Raw genomic sequence first — 22,254 nt, 5'->3', positions numbered from 1 at the left:
AGAAAAAAAAAAAGAAAAAAAAGAGAAAAATTCCAGCTCTCCATTTAAATTCTAGGTAAATTATTCACTATTTTGGTTTCAGAGGACTTGTTCTGAGCCTGGAACACCCTCTTTTAAGGTTGCAGCCTGAGGACAGAGCTAGGAAGACAGAGCAGCTTGGCTTGTTTTAGTTTTCAGTCATGTATTTTAATTAGAGTTGTCTAAACCTTCCTTTGTACCCCCTTACTTCGCTATTCTTTTCATATAGGAGAGCAGATGAGCTACAGATATATCTACATATGTGTGTATCTATATATACACACACACATGTATATACATATTTTTATATCTATCTACTGCAGGCATCGCTGCTCTGCTGTTATATTCCACTGCATTGAAGAAAATGAATCTTTTCAAACAGGTGAATTTTCCAACAGAAATGGACCAGACTCAGTTCATTGAATAGAAAATGTAATGGTGATCTAAACCTATTACCTTCAATGGAGTCTGTGACATTTTCTTCAAGCATATTGATCTGCTGGAGAGGGAGGTGGGGGACCGAGGGAGAAAGGGAACTTTATTTTTTTACTTACCGTGTTGCGTCAGTCATTGTAATGCTAGTCACAAAGTGTAAAAGACTCATAGACTCAACAGGGCTGGTCCTTTTACAGGGGCTGCAATAGGCACTTCTCTGAGGCTGAATTAAAAAGCTGGTTTAAAATCAACTCTGTGTGTACTTTAGACCAGCATAAATGAGCATAATTCTCCTCTGCTCCCCTCCCAAACTCTTCCTTGCACAATAGTCAAACTGATTTCAGTCAAACACACCCAGAGCTTGTCCAATGGTCCATTCTTCTTCTGTAATTTATAATACCTTTCAGCTAGTTAATCACATTTCTCTCCATGCATATCTCTTTCTAGTAGGCTCTTAATAGAGACTGAACAAATTTCAAATCTTATTTAACCTAGTTTGGATTGGCAACATGTCCTTTAGAAAGGGCGGGAGGGGGGGGAAGAATTCCACCACCAGCCTGTTTCTTGTATACCCTAAGTTTAATTTTATATTTTATTTTATTTTGTTTTTGTTGTAGAATGATGTCTCTAGAGATTAGAAAAAGCAGCAGAGAATTCTGCCTCATTACAGAAGTGACATTTGTGCTGTTATAGTTAGGGTTATGTCAGTGTTTCTATTATAATGTAATTCCTTGGCTTCACTGAATAAAATAGTCTCTTATTAGCAAATTTTTTACATGAACAATGTGGATTCAGGTTTTGCTCTACTCGTGACAGCAGATATTCCATCTTTACATTGTATAGGTCTGGTTTTATTTCAATATACTGCAAATATTTTTTGTATTTAAAGAACATTGGTAAGACCTTCAAACTATTACTTTGCTGGTAACATCACCAGTAGAGATAGAAGACACATTAAAATTCTTTGGCAGGATCATAGTGCTAGTAAAGTTCTTTAATATTAACATAATATTGAGTCCATTTATTTTGGTATTATCTTAATTTGATCCATTTTGCACCTTGTCCATGGTATATATATTTTTTAATTTGTGCTAGCGCACGAAGCTATTGCATTTTGTTGTAATCTGAATTTTATAATCTTGCTTATTACTTACTAGCAATCTGCTGCTACAGTTGTTCCTAGGTGTTTTTATAAACTAATTTAACATCTGTTTGTACTATGTAACAGTATCGACTAACAAATGGGCAATAGAATTTAGCATTGTTGAGAATTACTGTGCAGATAGATGAAGTTACATTAGTAAAAGTAAAAACCACTCAGTATTTTATTTTAACTTTGTAAATAAGCTTTGTTATCAAGATTATTTTATTTTCAGTAGGGCTTCTGAATTGAATGGCTAAGTTATTTACAATAAAGTATCAGCCAATATGTTTTATTTGGAAATAAATAAACAAATACTTAGAACGGTAGTTAAATTGAGTTTTAAAGTTCCAAACCATTCTTTACCCACAATGAGATTCTGGGATCCAAAGGCATATATACAGCACGTGTTAGCAAGTGAATAAATGTAAAGTGAGAGTTAAAAAATTGCTCTGAATCATTAGAAAGATTTAATTAAGATACAAAGCCTGTAAAGTTGTCTGGGCTGCACTGAGAGTGGAATTTAGGCCAAGAAAAGTATCAGCCTAGAGCTCCGAGTATACGTGCTGCAAACACCTCCATTCAAATCTGTTTACTTACCTTGGCATATTTAATAGGAAAAAACATTTTCTAATGCTGCTTATTTCCTTTGAGTCTCTGCCACGGAGTGTTCCTCTTCAGATATTTTCCAAAGTAGTCCAGGTAGACCTGTTAAGAATTGTATCATTAGCAGAGGCAAAATTTGGGTTCCTAGGTGTCCACTGATATTGAGGTTTTGTTTACCAACATGTTTCACATTGAAAAGGAATAAGGCACTGCCCCAAAGAGTATAAAGGAGATAGGAATTGGTCCCTGTCTTTTTGGAGATAAGATTTAGTGCACAGAGAAAAGTAATTTGTTAAGGGTCACACATGTCTGTATGGCAAAAAGGAGCCATAAACCTTAAATTAACACTTACTCAAACTCCAAAAGACAGCTCAGAACTTCCACAAGGATCAGCTCCACCTACCACATTAGCATGAGCCTACATCTTGGCTGGAGAGAATTCCAAATCTTCAGAACTTAACAGTGTGAGATACCAGGACCAGACTACTTGTGGCAGGCAGCTGAATTAGCTCAAACTCCTACGATATGTTCTGCTCAGCTTTGTCTCTAACAGTCACTCCAAAAACCTACAGCTAAATTTTATCCAGCATAAAATGTCTATTCTGTGGTATTTCTCCAGACAAAGGTCTGTTCTGTGTTGGTTATCATTATTGACCAAGGAGCACAAAAGTAATTCAAGAACATTATGGGGGGCATAAAGAAAGAAAATACTCTCTTTTCCTGAATTTTGCTGTTGACCTGTCATTGTTGACTATTGTCAGAACAATAATAAAATGGTAGTTCAGCTCTTTCCTTTATGATGATGTTCAAGTTTAAGAAATGTTTAAGAAATAGAAGGGAGGATTGTTCTTTTTTTTTTCTTTTTTTTTCCTTTTTTTTCTTTTGTTTTCTTTTGTTTTGTTTCTATTCGTTGCAACTGAAGAGAGATAACATAGAGGAGCAGGAAAAGAAGGATGTGACAGAAGTTACACATGCATATTCACACATAAAAAGGGGGACTGAGGAGGGGCAATTTTTTTTTTTCCCCTTATCAATCCTTTGATTTATAAGATGGGTTAAAACATCTTTTTATTTGACAGAAAGGTACACGTGTTCAAGTCATCCATGTGATAAAATTTAAAATGGCTGTGGAAAAATGGGAAACATTTCTAATGTTACTGTATCTTTCTAATGTTAGTGGAAAATGTATGATCTTTAACATATTATTAAATAAAAATTAAATTAAATGGCTTGACACAATAGAAAATATGCTGAACATCTCCATCAGAAAACCAAATATGGCATAAGAACACCAAGAGCCCATTAGAAAACATGACAAAAATTATATTCTGTAAGTGAGCAAAGCAAGTGCAATAGATAAAAAAATTTTAGAGATAGCCAATCATTTCACTTAATGGTGTTTATTTTCCCCTACTTTGGTCATACATATTCTCAAGTTATACATATATATGTATATATATATATATATAAAATGCCAGACTATGACAGAATCTTATCTCCAAAGGAGTACTACTGGGAAGGACACGATTAAAAGAACAACAAAGCAAATGATTGCTAGTGACTATATCAGTTTTAATTCATAATTACTCTGCTTTGTTTCTGAATCTGTTGATGTGACTGTGAAGTATGAGTCCCCTGCAACCTCATCTAACATCAGGATTAGCCCTGCTATTGACAGGCTGACCTCACGAGGTTTATTCCAGCCATGAGACTACAAACTCCTGATACCTTCAATGTTTCTAGGATGGGTAGGAATGTCAATGAAGGCGTTGTGACAGACTTCAGCAAGAACTATCAATCTAAATACTTCTATCAAGGCCAAGGGGACATGATTGGCGTGCACAGTCTTGTCTGAAACTTGTGGTGCTGCAAAGCCACCAGTTAAAATAAAGGCAGCATGTATTTGCTACATCTTATTTCAATGCAGCCACATTCTTTGCCTTTTATCTCCAGACTTCTTCCTCTTCAGAGCCTAATGGTGATTACTGTCAACTGGTCTAGCAAACCAAGTCACTTAGAGAAGCATGTGGTGTGATCTTTTACTGTAATGGTCCAGATTGACATGCAGCTATAAAACACACTGAGAAAGCTCAGTCCACAGTTCTAGAGCATGAAGGGGGCATTTGTCACTTGCCTCCCTGTAATTCACATTGCAATGCTTTGTAGAACTCCCAGTCATGGATTAGAGCCCAGTAATGTCATACATCTGACATTTTTGTGGACGATACTTTACACGTTTTACATCCAAACTCACAAAGTATTGGTCATTGTCAATAAAACATAAAAATATGACTCATATATGCCTAAGAAAATTCTAAGAAAAATATCCCCCAAATACTGTCACCTTACAAAACATATTCACGGCTATGGAAAGTTTTAAACCCTGTACTAAATAATTTTTACATTAAAATGTCCTTTTTTTTTAATATTGATTGTATACAGATAAAATTTTTACTCAGAAAAAATTGTGACTTGTTAAAGCAAGTCATTCTGACCTTTCTATTTTATTCAAATAATGATGAAATATTATCTTTTTTCCTAAAGGATAAATATTTTAATAAAGAGAAACAAACAAATATGTACTTCTAATGTTGATCTTTTGTTTCTTTTAAAACATTAATGGTAATCCCACATGATACAGATTTTATTTTGTAACATTAAGCGAGTAAATATAATTGCTATGTGGATATGCATATAAATAAAATCTCAGTGGGGAAAACTAAATACACTGGAAAGTAGAAATAAAATTATTTATCAAGCTGAAGCAAAAGTATTTGACTCCATGGAAATGAAATGTTTCCACACTACAAAACAAAACAGGAACAGCAACAACATTCCCCATCCTGCACACAACCACCTTTTGCTATAGATTGCTTTACACACTTTTTCCTATAATTTTCATTTTAGGGAAAAACATCCACATTCATCTCAGTAAAGTCCCAAAAGAATCTTGGTATATACTGTAGTTGTCCTCTTGATTAAGTAACTGCTCATCAGATTATGTGAAAAGGAGATAGACAATCACATTGTGATTAATCTGTTGTGTGAGAGGGCTCATTGTGGCAGAGCCCTCACCTCCCAGCAGCTTTTACTGCCCTGCCAGGATGGTGCTACATCCAATGACTTCTGCAGGCCAGTCACATTCAGATATCCATCCTGCGAAATCTGTGAAAATCTCTGAATACTGGAGGATGGAAGAGGCAAGATGGTTCTGCCTGTTGCTGTCATAAATAATGCGCAATTCTCCACAATACTAGATGTTAATTTAGTGTGGACTCATTCTGGTAAACTTTGATTCCTTTGGCCCTCTTTCTACATTTAGGACAGGCTACTTACTCTCTCGTTGGAATATTGAGCTGGATCTGCACTAGACCTTGTCCAGGTTATTTTGTATTTACCTGAATTTGATGGATTTACAAAGGATCAGAAAGGCCAAAGACAGTCTCAGAGTCACAGGAACTGTTCATGTAAGCAAAACAGACTAGAAATCTCAGACACTGCCAATTATGATTCATTGAATTAACACCCATTTTCAAAATAGCTGGAAGGATGTGGTGCTGTATTTTGGGTTTTCTGGATTATAAATAAGTACATCTCTGAAATAAGGCCAGAAGCCTTCATCCATATGATAACAGGCAAGTTTCAAATTTAAAAAAAATGTGGTAGAAAGCCACATTGATTCAGATTTGTGCAGTTTTATTGTGAAAGAAAAAAGAAATGGGTCTGAAAAGATTGTGGGGATTAGCAGGAAGGAACCCACATTGACTGCATGCAGCATGTTCCAAGTAATAAACAACAGTGTTATTAGTGAACATAAAGCCTGTGATAAACAATGCCATGATGTTTCATTCACTCTAATAGGCAGAAACAGATAATTGGGACAAATAAAGCACTGAAAACTGTCCCTAACCACCTTTCTGAGCTGCTCTTGGAACAAGTGAATCAGGTCCTGGCATGCTGCAAAACTCAGCAGTAGCTCTGGAAACCACGTTTTGTGTTTCACTAAAAGAGTATGTTCCCGTTGCTAATGGAAAACAACAGAAGCTAAAGACGATCACTTGAATTGTCAGATCTTCTTTTTTTTTTTTTCTTTTTTTTAAGTGGTAATGAGGAGACAAGGAGACAATTCCATGCATTCATCAAAGGGCTTGCAGAACTCTCTGGAATATATTTCCCATTGAAGTCACAAACATTTCTAACTATGGGCACTTTCAAACTAAACTAAAGTTATTTGTTTTATCTTTTAACACTCCTCTCTCTCTGCCCCCACATAGCAGTTTGTGCATGGAATAGACTATTCTATTATATTTTCATCCCATCTGTCCTTATTTTCTTTCCTTTTTTTCTTTTTTTTTTTTTCCCCCTCCGGTGCTTTTTTTCATAATCATTTGAGAACCAGCTAGAGATTTGCCCAGCAATAAGAGTGCTAAGGGAAAAGCTGGAGTTGTTCTAATGCATTTGTGTCTGGGCTATCCTCAGACAGCAGGGGGGCTTTGTCATGTCAGCCATATTTTAAAATTTTGACAACATTAATCTTGACATTGAATCATAATTACTCCTCACCTGGGGTTTGATGTACCCAGAATTGCCACTTGCTGCTGTGAGCAAGTGTTTCACATTAGCAGTGATATAAGCCCAGGTAACTCTTTAAGCAGGAGGGTAGGGGAAATGGGTCTTGGCAATTTGCTAAAGCTTTTTATGTAGTCTTAACAATGCAAAATGCCAGCCTAGATTTCAGTAAACTGAACATTCTGAGATGCTGCTGCTACAAATGCAGTGGTCTGGCAACAACTGCTGACTTTCAGATCAAATAGATAGCAACACTTTGCAACTTTTAAATGAAAGAAAATTTTTTTCTGCTGCACTGACAACTCAGATCAAGTGATAAAAACTGTACTCTGAGCAACAATTTTGCATGCATGTGGAATATGTTTTGTCACTCTTCATTCATGCGCTGTCCTCACTTTCATCCAAGAGCTGTGCCAGTTTTGCTCTAACAAAGACTGCAAATATTCCTGTTTAATCAGCACAGACATAGAGACATGTGAATTGAGGCAGGGAGATTCTAACAAAGTCAGTGTGTGGGCACAGGGATAGGTTAAAGCACTGGGTTTTTGACTCTGAGCTGCCTGTGAATTCCTGCTCAGCACAAAGTTCCTCTGTGACTTTCAGCGCTAAGTGAGGATGCTTTGGCACGCTTAACCCAACTTTAAGCATTAAAGTCATACCTGAAGAACATCCACATCCAAAAACTTGTTTTCCCTGTGTTTCTCCTGCAGTCAATTGACAAAGATGGAGAACTCAAAAGAGTGATTCAGATTACAGGTGGCCTTACTCTCCCTCTATCAGGAGCTTAAGTGACTAAGCATGTCAGCTAAATGCCTTGGCTTAGAGCAATGCATCAAAGTCTTAGGACCCAATGGGATATAAGGACTTGAGTATCTAATCTAGGATTTACACAAAATGTACAGTAAGCACTTAAACTGTCATCCTTAGCTGACCCCTAATGTCCGAGGAGCTTAAAATCCTTTGCCACCTGACTTCTTTAGTTTAAAGTTCCCCAGGTACCTATAACTGTATTAAGGCTTGGCAGGGATGAGCAGCCTAACTCACACCTAATATTGATTAGAATGCAGCAACTAGGCTTTCCTCTGCTCAGGTCTCCTGGGGGATCTAATTCTAGAAGACAATCTTAAAAAGGCCTTATAAGCATTTATAGTAATAGGAATATCTACGCGCTGCAGTGGTTTCCACCTCTCTTTTCAAGCAGATTAATGGTTGTCATCTTTTCTTTAAATTAACATCTTAGTAGTTTGAGCATTTTGCAAGATGTGGGAGGTATGTTCCATACTGCAGTGGGGCTCAAATATTTCTTCATCAAGCATGTGCCAAACAACATGATGTATGCCATCCCAGCTGGAGGCAAAAAGTAGAGAACAATGATTTTTAATCTGTTATATTATTTAATAATCTGAATTTTGGTGGTGGAGTATGAACACAGAGTTATAGAGCAAAGGGGCAAATGGAACACTGAAACATAATAGTTAGGTTACTCAGTGGAGACAGAGATAAACCACCTTTCACATCCTGTAAAGGCACAGCTCATATTCCAACAGTGCCTGTAATTGAACATGCATGCTCTTTGTCCACATTCTAGCTTATCCTGCAGTACTTTTTTTGCATGCTGGTATCCAAAGGATCCCAGAGTTTAATCAAAGACCTGATAAGAGAAAAGTCTAAATACTGTGTTCTCTGTTCAGAAGCTTGAATTTCACAATAAGGCCTTTTATTTGATGGATAAGATGGCTGAAATAAGTTTTGCATCCCATGATTTCAGGATTGTGTTCAAACCCTTGATCTCCAGCTGTAATGAAATGTCATTTTCATACCCAATAGAGAAGAAAAGTTTTCTGAAAATATATACTTCATTAAGATACCAAATATTAAGTATTAAAAACCCTAAAAGAGAGAGACCTAGCTTTAGCCACATTTCAGGATCACATTTATAACCCTTAAGGACACCTAAATCTTCAGAGATGTTTTCCTGATTTTACTGGTCATTGTGTCTGCCAGATGGCTCCACATATTCAAAAAGAAAGCTACATTTTTTAGCCTTAGTAAATCAATAGTCTGGGTCCACTTTCTGCTGGGTGTATACTCACACCAGAGCTGGCAGTGTCAGCTGAAGAGGGAATAAGTATAAACTGATTAGTTATTTCCATTATTAGAAATATTCTTCCTGCGTTACTCTTAAGGGACATGGCTGAGATGTGGAGAAAGGTCCTATTGGTATTGCCATAAACCCAATATTAGCAAACATGGAATAAAACCAGAGATATGCACATTAGTGTGTTGGGCATGTGTGTGTACAGACACACGTGCACATGCCAACAAAGTCAAAACTCTGCCAATCTGCCCCTTGCATTGCCTTTTTGTGCCTGTGAAACAGAGATCTAAATATCACACCACTAAGGAAAGCCAGTAGGTCATAGCACAAACAGTGAGGAAAGCTGTTGGTATCTGCAACCTTAAATGTTGAACAGTAAAACTCAATTATAATCTGCATTAATTCCTTGGGATATTAGTACTTGTTTTAAACCTCACAAAGAAGGATAAACTCAATTAGAGCTTGTGAGATAACATGTCTAGTGAATATCATAGTAAATATAAGTCATAACAACCAAAAATCCCTGAAAATAGTAGATATGATTGTTCAAAATTTCTCAGAACAATTTATTGATCAATCTTACCCAGTTTATAAGTCTGTGTGTGGTTAAGTTAGCCAATTTTTTTTAAAGAAAAACACGTTTCACACTGTCCATATAGCAGTATTTGAGTGAAACAAGCAAAATATACATAAAAATGATGCTTTAGGCAGGTGACTTCCTGAGAAGAGATAAATTGTAAACCACAAAAGGCAGAGAACAATTGGACCTATGGATTTTTCCATGCCTGTGTGGGGCATGGCAGTTTATAAAAAGTGAGATGATATGTTTTGCTGGGGAGTAATTTAATCCTTCTCAGATTAACAGGGGTACTTTTTAGATTTTTGGCTGGAAAATTTTGCTTGCTTATTTTATCTTGCTTTGTTGTTGTTGATGCTGTTTTGTTTTGTTTTGTTTTGTTTTGTTTTGTTTTGTTTTGTTTTGTTTTGTTTGTTTTGTTTTGTTTTAAAACATCCCACTTAAAGGGACTAGGAACCTCTCAGTACAGATTCATGTAGTATGTTTGTGTGTTAAAGAAGCACTGCAAAGTTTTCAAGGACCTAAAGTCAACTAAAGGAGAAAACTTGCAGGAGTACTATGATCCATGGACAAGACTCCCATCTTTCTGATCCTTATCTCAGATCTTCACCTTTACTCTACATCACACCAACCATCACATTATCTTCCCTGAATTTGCCACAAATTCCCTCAAGCAGTGGGAAGGATGGGTAGCAGCAAACCTTAATATTGCAATGTATGCCCCACTGTATCACCTTAACCAGATCTTCCAGATGGTCCTTCCAGTCTGTTTCCATTATATCAAAACTTCAAAAGCACAGAGTTACATTTCTTCACAAATTAGACGAGATGTAGAATTACTGTGATGGCAGCTGAGCCACTGGAGGTTGTTATACTTGTCTCAGTCAATATAAAATGCCACTCTCTCACACACACATACTCAACTTAAAAATCACAGGAGAATGAAAGAACTAAAAGCAGTGGCTGCATGCATATCTTATGACCACTTACTCATGGAAAACCTCCAAGGTTATTCAGCAGAAATACAAATATTGGACATTTGTTATATATACTTAACAGCAAGATACAAAAATATGCTGAAGCAAACAAAGGAAAGTTTTCAGCCAATTTAAGGCTTCACACCTAAAAACAGCTCCTACTTGTCATTTCCCTTCCTGTGTGTAAAATTCAAACTGTGCATAACAACAAGAGAGTAATATGATTCTTGTTTGTAAAGCTACTGTAAAATTTTTAAATTATTTTAAAGTGTGCTTTACATTGTAATTTCAAATAGAAATAATTTTTAGTTATTAGTGAGAAAGTAAGGTCCCATATACACATTTGAACTGGACTTTACCTGTATGTGTTTCATACCAAACAGGTCCTCTCTGCATTTGCTAAAGCCTATTCCTATTTTACACCTTTTAACATTAAAGCAGTATCAGGCCTTTTCATAACCAGAGACAGTTGCTCAACTCATGGACCAAACCTTCTTTTCTGGGGCTTGATTTAACACTTAAGTGCTAAATTTAGCACTTGATTACTAGTGCTATTAGTTTTAAGTAAATGAGAAAGGACTTTTCTCATAAGGACAGTTTCTCTAGTAATGAAATCACTTACAACACTAAATCCCATTGACTTTAAATTAAACAGTAATTGGATAAAATATATTAAACACCTATGAAGAAATGTTGAAAAACTGACCTTACTCAGGTGAGAGTTCTAACCACTACTCTAGAGAATCATATTCCTAATCTCACTGGCCAAAGAAAATTAATTTAATAGAAAGGAAACTTGTCAGAGGAATACAATTGGAGTGAATGGCAACTTGGAGTGTTAGATTTTCTCCTACCTTGGAATAGACAGAGTGACAAGATTAATATTTCCCTAAGAAATAATTTTTTTTCTGCATCTCATGGAAATGCTGAGAAGGGAAGTTGTTTTGGTCATCTCTGGTTTTCCTTAATCCCTCCAATTAAACTGTTGTATTCAGAACTTTAAAGTCACTGTTTTTCACTTACTAGAATATAATGTATATGATAAACAAACAAACAAACAAACAAACAAAATCAAGATTAATGGGCCCAAATGAGTTCTTAAAATGAAGAAGACAAAATTCTTTTCCCTTGAATTTTTAGAAGAAATTGCGAGGTTTTCAGAAGTTTCCACTTCATTCTGGTTACTATGTCTTGGGTACTTAACATGTGGCAAAAATGACAACTGCAATCCCTTCTAAAAAGTCAGTGGTGGGATGCAGCTCAGCAGTACAGAACTGATAACTGCAAGAACCCCTCTGGAAGTCTCGCACAAGTCCCCTCCAATCTGAAATGTGCCTCTGGCCAAGCTCCTCTCCAGTTTCATTAACTGTGTTAGCCAGATTTTAAGAAACAATAAGAGAAGCTTAGGCCCACAGTTCACGCACAAGTGCCGAAATTCAAAGGTCCTCCAGGTACTTTTGTGTTTAGCCTCAGGCTTCAGTTGGCCAAGGCTCACAGATGGGCTGAGGCTGGACGAGACCTCTGCCATCTCTTGTTCTACACCCTGCTCAAAGGTGTTCAAACCGTGCTTCAATCTGAGTTCAAAGCCAAAATAAGTGCAAAAACAGGAGCTGGGTATTCTTCCAGGGCCTAATGGGGGAGACTGGAGACCGATTTTTGATTAGATACCAAACTTTTAGAAAATTAAAAAGAGAGTAGATTGATCCAGACACTTGTGTTACCTATTACTAATTTATGATGTATGATAGGAAAATAAATCACATGTTATTGATTCTGGATTATGAGTGTGTTGTGTTTAATTACTTCTACAGCATCCTTTATCTCTTTTCCAACCCCAGAGAACAAGAATTTTTATTACATATTGTTTCATCTTCAGGAATCCAATGATCCTTAGACGTCAGGTATACAAATTCTCCTGACTAGAGTAAAACAGGCACTGGAAGATTACTTAAAAGTTAAAAAACCCCAAGTTTATCTCTGATACATCATCCTAATGATTGTTCTAATGATAATTCAATCTTGGTTCAAAAGAAAAATCTGCCTTTTGGATCAACATTTCAGTGCTTTTTCTGTGTATGAATGAATACATCCTCTTCTGACAAACTTATTTTTGTGACTGTCATCACTTACTGCATTTCACAGTACCACACAGTGAAATGAAAAAATATCCATCACAATTCCTACTAAGTTGCAGCAAAATCCATAATAACTGAAGTCTAGTTCTGCAACATAGCTAGACTTTATTGCCCTGCAAAATTTGTTTCACATTATAGTTTGAAAAGTAAATGTGGGAAAAAATAGAGTGATTATAAATGAGGTCTCCAAAGATCTACTATATAAGACCTACTATAAAAAATTAGAAATATTTAATATAGATTATTATGCAAACAAGATTTTCTTATCCTAAATTTTAATAAAATTTGATTTGACAAAGCTCTCTGAAGAGCAGCCCTTAGGAGTTTATCAAGATGAGCATTAACTGAAAGAATAAGAAAAAAAAAAAAGCTTAAGCCTCAATTGAATTATAGAAGAGCTAAAAAAATGTCCTGGACAAAAATTGCATGCGCTTGTTTTTTGGGGTTTTTTTCTTCTTTTTTTCCTTTTTTTTTTAATAATGCTCAGAAAATTTAAAATATCGAAGAAGGACTGCAGAAAAAGAAGCACAAAAAAACTTCAAGGTGAAATTAGATAAACTGAGTTAGAGAAAGTTAAAATAAGCCTGATTTCTTAGAAGTGAAATCTTAAGGGACGTAGGCTCCCAAATACCTACATTGTATTTCAATTTAGGGTTTTTATATTTGTTAAGCAGACTATATGCTTCTGAAAACATTGCTCTGGGTCTGTCTAAATCATAATTAGATTTTAAACTACTCAGTGAACTGGGAAGATCAGAAAAAATCCAAATTTTCTCCATCTCTGCTAGAATCTCTCCAGGACCGCTATTGAAAAAAAAGGAACAGATGCAGTACAAGGTACAGGGAGCTGCAGGGGAGTTCAACTCTCCTCTTTTATGTCAAGTGGAATCAAGGGTCATGCAGCATTTGACTCCTGACCCGTCTACCCATTTCTCCTGAGGAGAAACCACATTCACCTCACACAGACAGAGCCTCTGCTTCCCATTTGCTAAGCTGTGCTGGCTTTTAAGTGATGACAAAACTGGTTGGACTCTCTTGTGTTTCTTTCTTGTGTGTCTTTCATAGTTAAACCACACAAATATCAGAATTAATAGCAATTACACAGACACAGATTATAGGTTAATGCAGCATTTAACATCCTTATCAAAACATGTCCTTGCTCCCCTATTAACCTCTTATTGTTTTGTCTTTTTAATAGATACTGTGTGCAGGTATATTCTAGATTATCCCCTAGAGAAAGCCACAGTCCTTTTAAATTCATCATCATCGTTAATTATCATCATCCTTATCAGTGACAACGCCTGCTAAACTGAAATTGAGGTGCTGCAGAGAGATATTTTGAGAATATCTAGAGAAAGGTATCTCTGGTGGCACCTAATATATGTCAGCACCTAAATTTTAACCACACTTTTTAAGAAGGCCCATTATGTGATTTCTAAAGACACAAATGAAACCTTTCTACTTTTCTCTCCTTAAAAACCAATGGGAAGCTAGTACCTGCCCCTTACATGCAGCAGCAACTCAATTGCTCTGTCAGAGGTTTGTAAAGTCCCTGACTGACCACTCCCACTGTCCACAACAGCTGCCCAAGAGAGGGCTGAGATTGCCCCACGCCTGCAAACTTTCATGGAAAAGTTGGACTGGGCTTTGACCAGCCTGGTCTAGTCAAAGGCGTTCCTGCTCATTGCAGGAGGTTTGAATAGCCTGGATAGTCTGGGTAGTTTGGATAGACTGGAAAGTCTTCAAAAGTCCCTCCAACTCAAGCTATTGTATGATTCCATTATTCTGTGGTGGTATATTCCTCACTCTCAGATATAACACATTTTCCACTTTGCCCAGGTTTGTAAAGCACTGGCACCAAGGTGTTGCTGCACGTTACTGAGGTCTAGCTGGCAACCCAGCTTTGCTGGTACATCTGGTGCATAACTCATATTAACTGAAGGGATGGCTGACAGATGTCACTGCTCAAAAGCTATAGCTGGTGACATGTGCAGGTTACAGCTCCCTGCTCCTCTTCATGAAGGGATCGCAGAAGTGCTTTTCTAGCCTTAAAAACTGGGAACTGAAGGTAAGTGGAAATATTTTAAATTTGATACAACTTTCCTTTCCTTGATATTACTACAGTATGGAGTTTTATCTGTTCATATTTCTGTAGATATGGCTTACGAAATGCAATTTGCTGTGTATTTTTCCATTGTATTTTATGGCCTCACATTTTATAATCCTATAGCCAGAACTTTGTGGTTTCTTTGTGTCTACTCTCTTTGATGCAAATATCAATATGCAGTTGCTTTTAAAATGCCATTTCTTTCCTGTTTAAACATAATCAATACAAAGAAAAAAGAAAGAAAGGAAGAAATTATATTTTTCTCCACACAGAATATTATCATTTTGTCCAGAGGAACATCTTTGATCATGTTATGTTAATTTTTGGTGACACCTGGAACAGAATTTCCACCAGCCTTTTCTATTCAGGGTGGCGATGTTCTACTTGTTCCAAAATACACAAGTGCATATCAACAAGGGCAAATAGAGACTTGATCTGAATGATGGGGAAATCCTAGAGGAAAATATGAAAGGACAGATGATAAATCAGGCATGTTCTGAATACATCAAGCCCACTGCACATGCACACGTTGGCTCAGTGGCACGTGGACGTGGCACAGGGATCATAATTCTTCTTTGATGAGGCTTTTGTGTGTTTATAAATCCTTGACTAACTACACTGCAGTGAGTGGGGCTAATGGAGTAGGGAGGCAAACTCCCTTAAGCCAACCCGGTCAGCCTGTGCTTTCACTCAGCTATAACTCTTCCACCTTCATCTTGCAGTTTTACAGAGTGACCTGCACTGTTGCAGAACAACAGACAGAACTGCTGTAGGATCTTTATCCCCAGTCATGACTGGCTGAGGCATCCAGGATGGCTTTTCTTGACCAATTCCATGGAATGTTCTCTCCACAAGATTTGGTGCAGATCGCCAGATGCAGAAAGGTGACTGAAAAGGTCTTATACCCAATTGGAAGTTCTCTTGAACTCCCCTTAGCTGACAAAAGGTCTGCAGAAGTTATGACTCCAGCTGTAACTTAACAGTTTAGGAATTGTAATTCCAATATTGAATCCTACCAGAAAATTTACCACTGGCCATGAGAACAGATGATTCAGGACAAGGAGCATCCCTTCTGTTGTCTCAGTCAGTTCTTACACCACATTGTTTTTTCTTTGTCTAGACACCTACATATGCCCATATATGTTTTCCATTCAGACTACAGAAAATTACAGCTCTGGCCCACTTCATCAACGTGCTCATACTCTGAAGTACTTAGAAAAAGGGTTATTATATGTGAATGCTGAATTTTATTGATGAGAAGTCATCATGGGTAACTTTAGTGTGGAAATAATCTAACTGTACCAGAGAGAGAAGCAAGGTAACAATCTTAACAGACCTATCCTCATATCGATGTTATAGATGGCCTTGAGACTTGGGCATTAATAATTTCTGTGGATTCCAGGGAAGTTCAATTTTAAATCCCTTGCACCAGCTTTCTCCCTGGAATGTTGGATTCATGCCAGATCAATTCTTAAAAGAAACATTGCTTTCTATATTATTTAATGTTTTGAGAATTCGTGAGAGAAATAAGTGATCAGATAATATGTGAAACCCACAAGGCATGAATTAACCATGATGGAGATAAAGACCCTTCTTTCACCTTGCTAGCCTTGGAGAATGGAAGCTGGCAGGACCAAGGAGCTGGATCTAATGCTGCATTTACCACAGATGCCTCACTGTGCTCATGTAATTACACAGGGCACAGCTCAGGTGGCTGACTTGATCCTGACTACTAGACTGGGTTGACAATGCCGAGGGTCTGCCATACCCAGAAAATACACACTTTGAGCCAGGCAGGTGGCTTGAACTTGGACTTCAGACAAGCCACAGTACTTAACTTGAGCATCTGTACTTAGCCAGTCTGAATGCATTTCTTTCTTTTCAAAGCTCCATGTCCCAAATGCAAAGTGGAATGATAACACCTTCTCTGACTGAAAGGCTGAGCACAAACCTAAATATACTAAACCAGCTGAGTGGCTGACAAACACAATAATCATTAGGACTTTCTAAACATTCTGAAATAGCTAACCAGAATTCTGTGGCAAAGCCAGTCTCATTAAAACCGTTTCTTCTTTGACTGACACAGGTGATTATTTAGTATTATATTCCCGGTATTTTCTTGCTATGAGATAGTCCCAGCCTAGCCAGATGTGAGAAGAAGTGATGTGAGACAAAATGGAAAAACGGAAAAAAGGGAAGAAAAAGGGGAAGAGGGAAAAAAAACTAAGAAAAATGGGAGAAAAATAGGAAAAAAGGACAAAAAGGGAAGAAAGAGTGAAAAAGTTAAAAAGGGAGAGAGGAGAGGAGAGGAGAGGAGAGGAGAGGAGAGGAGAGGAGAGGAGAGGAGAGGAGAGGAGAGGAGAGGAGAGGAGAGGAGAGGAGAGGAGAGGAGAGGAGAGGAGAGGAGAGGAGAGGAGAGGAGAGGAGAGGAGAGGAGAGGAGAGGAGAGGAGAGGAGAGGAGAGGAGAGGAGAGGAGAGGAGAGGAGAGGAGAGGAGAGGAGAGGAGAGGAGAGGAGAGGAGAGGAGAGGAGAGGAGAGGAGAGGAGAGGAGAGGAGAGGAGAGGAGAGGAGAGGAGAGGAGAGGAGAGGAGAGGAGAGGAGAGGAGAGGAGAGGAGAGGAGAGGAGAGGAGAGGAGAGGAGAGGAGAGGAGAGGAGAGGAGAGGAGAGGAGAGGAGAGGAGAGGAGAGGAGAGGAGAGGAGAGGAGAGGAGAGGAGAGGAGAGGAGAGGAGAGGAGAGGAGAGGAGAGGAGAGGAGAGGAGAGGAGAGGAGAGGAGAGGAGAGGGGGTCTGGCAGCAAGACTTCTCCCTCATTTTTTATTGGCTTGCTTTCAAGCAGGATTTTTTTTTTTTTTTTATCATTGGATATTGTCCCATTTCACTCACTTTTAATGCCCTTTATTGTATGTGTCTATTCTAGGTTCAGAAGCAATGTGAGATTCCTATATTTGCAGATGGAACTTGCTTGTCAAGAGGTATTTTTATCATGAGTTTCCACATAAAGGCAACTAAAGATCCTTGCAGAAGGTAGGTGGATACCTTTCGGAGGAGCTGGAAAGGAGCAGCTCATGACAAAGGCCCTGGGAAATTGGACTCTCACTCATACTGGGACATGGTGGACAAAGAAAATAGATTCTGTTATGCAAGTAGTTATGATTGTATTGTGGAAAACACTTCAAATAGATGTAAAGCATGGGATTCACTTAAAATGCACACATTTACATCTGAATTAGTCACACTAAACTCCTTTATGAAGAGAAGTAAACAATTTTAGGATTCAATTCATTTGGTCTCTTCTGGATATTTTATCTAGGATAAGACTTCACACTAGGAGGACTTATTTTTATCACTTACTGCATCTTCTGAATTACTGCTACAATATGGGAACTGGGGTGACTAGCTCAGGCACAGACCTTTACACTGTAGAGACCCATAGCTAGAGAGATGAAACTTTCTCAAAGAGTCAGAAAAGTATTAACACAATAATGCAGAAATAAGAGGATAATAATAGGTGTAGTTTTTTTCAGAAAATTGAAGCAAGGCAGTTTTTGGAGTTCAGTGACCTGCCTATATCCTCTGAGATTCTGTTTACACATTTGTACATGTATATTTTTTCTCATAGCGGGTGTTCTTCAAACTTCATGCCTTTATATACATAGAAAATATTTCTTTAGGGTGGAATTGTGATGAGTAGGACAACTATATCATACAAAAGTGCTTTGGAATTGACATTTTAGCTTGTTTTCTTTGCATTTGTGCTTATGTGGCTTTTAGACTCTCCTAGAAGCAATTTATACAACTAAAATAATGAAACCTTTGACCCCTTTGCTGAATTTAAATACCCTGAAAGATGGGAAACCTACAAAAGGCCCAGCTTCCTTCTTATCTCAGCTGCAGAAATCCTCACTTGAAGCAAAAATAAAAGCTTGTGAAAAATGTGAGGATAAATACAAATGATATCTTAAGTTTTATTTGTGCTCCTGGGGAATCAAAACACTCAGAAAAGAAATAATAATTAAAAATACCTAAACAATTACCATCTTATAGGAGAGAAACCATCTTCCTTTTGTTTCCCAGCTCACGATAAATGGTGTTTAAGACTTTGCATTTAAGTCACTTTGTGTTACACTTTAATCTGGTAATTAGTTTTTCCATGAATCAAATACTTTTTAAGGAGATCAAACTGAAATAGCATTTAGCTTAATTCTGATGAGGCTGAAGTTATGCTTCATTTGACCAAGGGTGTTTAAGAGTTGAACAATAATGTGTAATATAGAAAGTCTTTAGCAGCAACCTTTTCCATTCCAACTAGTGCATAATATTGGTTTTGCAATCATTTAGTAATTATATAAGGAGGACATATTTATTACGAATTATTGATTTTATAATTACTGCTGCTGGTGTTCACATTATTACACAATGAAAATCTTTTAATATACAATGTTCTTCACCCTCAGCTGGCAAGCAGATAGTGCAATGCAATTTACTGAGTAGCCAAGAGTAGATTTTTATCGGCGCTTTTTTTTGCCAACTACCTAAGTAGCTCGCTTTCTGAAAAAAATATTGCTAATGGCACTTAAACCAAGAAGAATATCCAATCTCTCAAGGTCATTCCTGGAAGATGATTATAGTCAGTCAATGAAGAAAAAGAGAGAGAGAGACAGAGAGAGAAATTTGTTTAATTGTTGAGTTATTGGACTGCTAATGTCACCGGGGTAGGTGATAGCTTTAAATTCGCTGTAAGCTAAATAGACATAAAAGGCCACTATCATACACTGGATCATGACACATGAAGATATATCTCTTATGAAATTGATTTTTCCATGTGTGCAGGCTGACTTCTCAGTGCAGCTAACCTGCCTGTAGAACCGCAGGGAGAAGTTATATTCGGGGCTAGTGTATAATTGTCAATATGTTTTATATTCTTGAGCAAGGGATTTTTCTTCAAGACGTGTACAAAAGAGATTGTCCAAGTCCACCATTTGATTGGGTCTGCAGCTGCTCACTAATAGCTGTTGCTAAGAAACTGTCACCCCAAACAAAGAGGAGTTCTGTACCATCAGAAATCTTTGGAAATAGGGCTCTCCATTACTGACATCAAAATTTAACGTCCTGGTTACAGACTTTAGACCTGGCAGGTTAAGGGAAGAGGATTCAAGTACTTCCACAACTTCCTCTGCACTTGCCAAGACTGAAACTTTGACTGGAATGGTGCAAGACTGAATATCTATTTCCTACAGACACAGACACCCCCACAAATATATGCTTAAACATGCATATGCAGATTTGACCGTGGGCCCAAGGTTGCATGTGAGTTTGAAGTTTGTTGCTTGATTGCTTTCCCCTCAAAAACATGGTTTTATTAAGGTATGGATGGCTTTCATGTAATCTTCCTGTAACAGAAAAACAAACAAACAAAAATAAACAAACAAACAAAAAAAAAAACTTAAAAAATACATCCCACTGAGGTTGGTGTGTTTAATGAGAACTTGTGTTTCATTCCAGTATGGAATTCAGGTCACCCCAGCTACATGATATCCTGATTAGTGCCTCATCCCTTTTGTATTCACATGTACAGATATTGGAAAGAAGCAAAACACATTCAGACTGGGAAGGACAGAGGGAAGTTTCTGTTTTGTGACATGAAAATGTCTGGCACAGAGCAGACTTCTGATTTTACTACAATGTGAATACACATATAGGAAATATAGAAGAAGTAGAAATTCACATTTAGTTCTTCACAGGATTTTGACACCTCGGGATTAGGGGTGGGGCAAAATCCTTAGACATCTCCATATTGGGAGATGTTATATTTTCCTTTCCTTAAATAAAGCAAGAAACATGCAATAACATTATACTTCTACTGATTTGTGGAAAACAACACAAACACAGACATAATAGAAACAGGAATGGTAAGCTTTGCTTTTAAAAGTTGGCATTTTATGCAACAGAACTGTCTTTTCTGAGTTCCACAAAATATAAAGTAATGACTGCAAAAGTTGTATTGCTGTAATTTATTTGGATTCAAAATTTTTAATTTTAATATTTTAAGCTCTGTCTTCTATATTCTCAGGTTGAGACCACATTGTTCTAGCCCATCACAGGTAATTGTGTCTCTAGCTAAAATGGAAGAGCCAAGAGCATGTCAGGACATCATCTTTCTTTTCCAGAGAAAATGGCATCAGCATGTAACATGTCACCTTGCTCCCACTCACCCTACTCTTCAGTTTCCAAAAAGGAGAAAACAAGTTATGGAATTTCTAGTTGGGTTCAGGTAGGTGAGAAGCACTCTGGGATTGTTTTGTTTTCGCTAAGTGAAAATATAGTGATATAAACAATTGCAGGAGCATATGCAATGTATCATAATGATTGTGATATGCTGGCCATGGCAAGTTTCACAACTGGGTGTGCTTCATCATGAAAATGCCTGAGCGATGCAATGTAGGGATCAATCAATCTTGGCTTGGTATTGAGACAAACTGTGTGGTTTAATGAGTCTTTTCTGTCTCTTATGGTAAGAGGAGATCAATCAATGAACAAAATCAGATCAGTGATTTAAAAATAGGATTTTTTCAGTGTTTATATCCAGCAGTTTTAAACTTTGAAAAGTATGTAAGATATTGGGACAATAAGAAAGTAGAATAAACCTGTTACTCTCTATTCTTTTTCAAACAAAACGAAATATAAGTCAGCAAACATGACTTTCTCATTGTTAGAAACTCCACATACATTTTTGAAATGTGTAAAAAATGACAATAAAAACTTCAGTCTTAAAAGTATGATTAACTGGAAATTTAATAAAAAATTCTCATAAAATATCTTTAATAAAACATTACAGATAAGATCAGTCTCTGAAGTAAGTTTCTCTGCTTCCTTTTCCTGTCTCCATTGATAATGTAATAAGCTGGAGATGAAAAATTTTCATATATACCTACCTGAAAACCCCGGAGAAGGTTGGGTCTGGGCTGTGGATGTTCCCTGAATGTGGACACAACCATGAAAATTTATCTAGCTGTCTGTTAACTGGGCATTTTAAAAATTGATTTTATCAGCACACATGCAGAAAAAATTTTGCATCGAAACCTCATTACTATTTTCTAGTTTTGTTGAGGAGTATTACATAATTTCCAGAAAACATTAGCCAGGAACAAATTATCAAAAGGTAAATTGTAAAAGAAAATTCAGTCTCTGAATATTTTCATTGTACAGGCTGAAGTACACAAACAGCTTTCTTAGCTTCTGTGTCCAATATAAAATCTTTGAAACTTGGAGTTTTCTAGGGGAAATGCCTTGGAAATGAGAAAACCCTTGAAAAGCACAATATATCAAAGTCAAAACAAGAAGATTTCAACACTGGAAAAAATTTGTTTTGAATCTTTGTAATCTACTCTTCTTTTGTGGTTCAGTCTAGGAGTCCCAGTAAAGGACAAATTCCTTGCTCTAGCTGTATAAATAGGGAAAAAAAAAAAAAGCACTTAAGAGATGTTTGAATTTTTCTAAAATAGACCCCAGGATTTAAAGAGAAATAAAAAATGGGCATCTGATTTATTTTCAGGTCTTGCATTTCACTGTGTTTTCAGAAGCATTTTAAT

The sequence above is a fragment of the Fringilla coelebs genome (genome assembly GCF_963513975.1).
Source record: "Fringilla coelebs genome assembly, chromosome: Z".
NCBI classification, from domain to species: Eukaryota; Metazoa; Chordata; class Aves; order Passeriformes; family Fringillidae; genus Fringilla; species Fringilla coelebs.
The sequence above is the reverse complement of the archived record's forward strand: the minus strand, read 5'-3'. Positions refer to the sequence as shown.